Source organism: Neoarius graeffei, chromosome 20 (assembly GCF_027579695.1).
Source record: "Neoarius graeffei isolate fNeoGra1 chromosome 20, fNeoGra1.pri, whole genome shotgun sequence".
Classification (NCBI taxonomy): domain Eukaryota; kingdom Metazoa; phylum Chordata; class Actinopteri; order Siluriformes; family Ariidae; genus Neoarius; species Neoarius graeffei.
In genome coordinates, this window is record NC_083588.1 from 60,478,873 (window position 1) to 60,484,306 (window position 5,434).

A 5,434-nucleotide genomic window follows, 5' to 3' on the forward strand; every position below is an offset into this window, starting at 1 on the left:
GATGAGTGGTAAATGGGGCCGTGGGCAAGTGCAGAGAAGGCTTTTATAGAGAGATGGGGTAGAGAGAGGGGGAGAGGGGAAAGGAGGGGAGAAAGTGGGGGATAGGGGTTATGTGTCACTCCAACTCTTTGTGCGGGAATTGTTTATGCCTGTCCAGTCACTGACAAACATCTTTCTTTCTCATTCTTCAGTGTGTGTGTGTGTGTGTGAGAGAGAGAGAGATGAACTGTGGGGCCACATGGAGGCACAAAAATTCTATTCATCCCTCAAGGAGAGCAATAAAAAAAACCAGAGATTGAGACACAGAGAGAAAGAAAGTGAGAGATGTGAGAGTGTAATGAAACACTCTTGTGTGTAATTGTTGGTATAACTCCATGTCTCACCCTGTGTGTGGGCATTTGTTAAATGAGCATTGGTGTGATTGCGTAATCTACTGATTGAAAAGAGAGTGTGAGTCTGCCACCGCCATTGTGCTAATCCTGGAAACATCACAGACACATACAAAAGTTGCTGAATTACTAAACTGCTGTCTCATCTCTGCTATACAGTCCATTCTACTTGCAGAGGAATTCTGGAAGCTCCTTCAGGCAGAACGTCTCCAGCTTCTTTTGTTCATGTCGCCGTCGCTCTTTAATTCAGAGCCCAGCTTTGTAGTAGATCCAGATTCAGATCCAGAGGCTGGGATAGCCACTGCGAAAATTGATTTTGTGTTCCTGCAAACATTCCGGTGTTGATGTGGATGTCAAGTTTATTTGTACAGTGTTTTTAATAACAGACATTGTCGCAAAGCAGCTTTACGGAAAATTAATGACTTTAAACATGAGCTAATTTTATCCCTAATTTATCCCCAATGAGCAAGCCTGTGGCGACAGTGGCGAGGAAAAACTCTCTCAGACGATACAAGGAAGAAACCTTGAAAGGAACCAGACTCAAAAGGGAACCCATCCTCATCTGGGTGAAAACAGATAGTGTGATTATAAATAACTCGCTTCTATAACTGTGTCCTATAGAGTCACAAAGTATAACTGTGTAAACCAAGAAATTCATTATAGTTTTAACATGAAGTCTGTTTTGTTGAAGTTAGAAACTCTTCATTGATGGAAACTTGAGTGCAAAACTGTTAATGACAACTGCAATCCTAAAGTTATTATGTCAGCTAAAGTCCTCAGGCATAAATGTATTACTGTAAGTGTCCAGAGCATCTTCCAAGTATGACTTTCAACTGTCCATATGGAGCCATCCTCCACAGGAGCGATGTGATGAGGCTCCAACTAGACGTAGGGCATCAGGATGGATCAGGCAGGTCCAAGGAGCAGAAGAGGTCAGCATCACTGGTGTCTCAGGATCATACATGTCAACCTATACGGAATGTCCGTATTTTATACGGATTTGATTCAATAAACGTAGTATACGGGCGTATAAATAAAGTTATACGGATTCTTTAAAAAAACTTCAATATTTATTTAGAGCTATCAATTCCCACGACAGCCAGTAAAGAGTCTTATGAAATCGCGCGTTATCTTGTGGTAGCGAGACTTCGTTCCACTTTTGATCATGCGCACACCGCATTGCGAGAATCCCGCCAACCCGGAAGTCATAGACATAAACATAGACGCCGCCTTCTGTGTAGAATCATACGTCATCCTCGCCAACAAATTGGATGTGGCAAAGTGGCGATTCTGAGAATAAAGATGCCTCATTCATGTGCTGCGTTTAACTGTACCAACAGGTTTACCGTCCAAACGAGATCACATGGGATTACCTTTCACAGGTGAGACTGGAAAAATACTTTTCATTGTATTTGGTCATTATAACGTAATTTTACGAACAGATTTTTCTGACTTTGTGGCTAATATGAAGTCTCGCGCATAATAGCCGCTCGGTGAAACCTGTCTCCAAACAACGAAGTATTTCCTTCGTAACTACGCTGATAACACTTTGTGTTTTTGTCAAACATTGGAGCTTTGTATTCATTCTGAAGGTTTATTGTTATTAATATTGAATAAAAAGTAACTTGGATATATCATTGTTAATTATCAAATTTTAGGTAAATTGTTTTAATTTGCATCTTATACGGATTTTATAAGGGAAATACGGATTTTGGAGGTTGGTTATACAGGTTTGATTGACCAAAGGTTGACATGTATGCAGGATAGACATGTAACTCAGGGAGGGACAGACAGAGGGAAGAGACGGGGAGAGACAGGTTGTTAGGTATGCCCAATGTCACCTAAAGAGTAAGAACAGTATACCTTTTGGGCTGAGTGCAAGCAGGGACTCCGGCAAGACTAACCATGACAGCATAATTAAAAGGGGAGAGCCAGAAGGTAACACAGGCATGAAGGAGCCTGACATAAAGCAGCAGCCACTACACCATCAACAAACCCGAGTGAGCAAGTGAGAGTGGGGGGTGACAGCATCCATACATCCCAGTTTACCAAAACACTCCATGCCTGAGGACCCTCCAGATCTACTCCTTTACCTCATAAACACTATTAACAAAAAGCTTGACTAAAAAATGGATGTGTTTGTGGTCATTATCTTGTTGAAAAATCCATTCCCTGCCACATGTGACCAGAGTTTAGGTTAAAATATTGTGATCAGGATGCCATCAATCTTCTCAAGAGCCCCCAGACCACAGGCTGCAAAACCGCTTCAAATCATTAACAATCCACCTCCATATTTTACACCGAGTATCAGGGATTTTTGTGTGTGTTTTCTTTCTCTCCTTTTATTTTTCTTTCTAATTTTTACTGTTCAGGCCAGAAGTCTAGAGCCAGCTTCCTGTAAATTCAAGGGGAGTCCTAACCTTTAGCCCCTAATTCCCCATAACACTAGGAACCGACAATGGCTATATCCTGTAATTCAAAAATGATACTCTTATAAAATAATAGAAACACTATAAATATACAGATCAACACTCACACACATCATACACCACATGTATGTGGATATTTTGTTCTGATTTACAGCTGAGTGCAAAAATTTACACACTTTTCCCTGCTTTCCATCACCCAGAAAGCATGGGGGAGGCAAACTTTTGCACTTGAATGGTAAGTGACTAAAACAAAAAAAACTTTAGCACACCCTTATGGGAAACATGAAATAAGTATGGAAGACACGTCAATGTTTTAATAAGGGTGTTATTAGTGCGTATAAATAAATGAATCATGTGAAAAAAGCTTGTGCTTGCATCACGAGTAAAGACAAATACTGTACTTTATTTTTTTCGCGGTGCAGTTTCCATCAGATCCTGCGCTCTGATTGGCTGGCGAGTGAGTCCGTATCCTACGGTACAGACCCCAGTTACGGACCTCTGGCGACTCGCTCGTTCACAACAACAACAAACATAGTAGCATTTTTGTCAACGTTTATCTTTTTTTTAATAAGATTTATTTATAAGATTATCAAAAATCTTATAAATTTTGCCAGCATTTCTCAGGAGAATAGCATTAATTTTACAGCATGGCTAGTGATAACGATAGTGTTCACAGCGAAAGTAAGTTTTACTACCCTGAGGAAGAAGAAATAAAAGAGAACATTTCAGGAGAAAGCTAAAAACCTGTAACTTGCTAACGCCGAGCAAAAACATGGCTGAATCCTGAATGACTCCTATTTGTATAAATAGGGGACTACATAGGCGGCAAAATGTAGTTTTTTCCCTGCCATGGAAGTGCACTTGTATACCGAGGAGGAAGCAATTTGCATTACAGCCGTGAATGAGGATTCAAAATAGCATTAATTTTACAGCATGGATAGCGATAACGACAGTGTTCACAGCAAAAGCGAGTTTTACTACCCTGAGGAAGAAGAAATAAAATAAAACATTTCAGTAAAAAGCTAAAAACCTGTAATTTGCTAACACCGCACAAAAACATGCCTGAATCCTGAATGACTCCTATTTGTATAAATAGATGACTACGTAGATGGCAAAATGTAGTTTTTTTCCTGCCATGGAAGTGCATTTGTATACCGAGGAGGAAGCAATTTGCATTACAGCCGTGAATGAGGATTCAAAATGGCGGCTCGGTTTGGTTTTCCCTTTCGGGCGCTCTCGTTTTCTGTTAGAATTTGGTAAAGAAAAAAATAAATATATTATTTACCAGCTTAAGGTTGGTCCGTATGGTGAAATACCGTGACCTCGGCCTTGAATACTGACCTCGGCCCAGAGGGCCTCGCTCAGTACTTTCAAGACCTCGGTCACGGTATTTCACCATACGGACCTCCCAGCTGGTAAATAACATATGTATTATGCCAGTGGTTTTAATGTTATAGCTGATCGGTGTATAGTAAAAGGTTAAATTAAAGCACTTCCACAAGTATACTGTTCATTTTATTTATTTAATTATTATTTAAAAAAAAAAGATTAAAAAAAAAAACAACGACTCAAAACTCTAACCATCATGATCAGGTTCAGAGCTGAAAGGTTATTTGAACATGTTGATTTATCCAGTCATCAGTTGTGGAATTTGATGATCTCATCTTCAACCTCATGTCATTTCCTGACATTGAGAGCAATGAGTACGAGTGGGGGTTTTTTTTTTGGCTTAGTGTCTGACTATTTCTCTCCTGTCTTTTCACATTGGTTTACCATACATCTCTGTGACGACTGTCTGCATACTGTAACCTTAAAATTATACTCACAAACTGGCCACTTTATTAGGAACACCCATCCACCTGCTGTTTGATGCGGTTCTCTAATCAGCCGATCCCTTGAGAGCAGCAAGATGCATCAAATCATGCAGATACAAATCAAGAGCTTCGGTTAATGTTCACAATGTTCAAACATCAGAACGGGAAAAATTATGATCTCAATTTTTGTGTGACTTTCACTGTGGCATGGGTGTTGGTTTGAGCCCGATGGACTGGTTTTTTGAGTATTTCAGAAATTGCTGATCTCCTGGGGTTTTCACACACAACAGTCTCGAGAGTTTACACAGACAGAATGGTGCGGAAAAACAAAAAACACTGAGTGAGTGAGTGAGAGAGAGACAGTTCTATGTGTGGAAACGCCTTGTTGATAAGAGAGGTCCGAGGAAAATGGCCAGACTGGGTTGAGCTTTTTTTTGCTAGAAAGGATATAGCAACTCATATAATCACTCTCCAACCATGGTGAGTAGAAAAGCATCTCAGCATGCAACAGCAGAAGAACACATTGGGTTCCAGTCCTGCAGCCAAGAAAAGGGAGTCTTAGAATCAAGAACAAGTTCCTATTAAAGTGGTCGGTGAGTGTATAACCCTGAAACACACATGAAAAGGCTGACTGAAAAAATAAATGTGACAAGTGTGTTTTACAGTGGTGCTTGAAAGTTTGTGAACCCTTTAGAATTTTCTATATTTCTGCATAAATATGACCTAAAACATCATCAGATTTTCACACAAGTCCTAAAAGTAGATAAAGAGAACCCAGTTAAACAAATGAGACAAAAATATT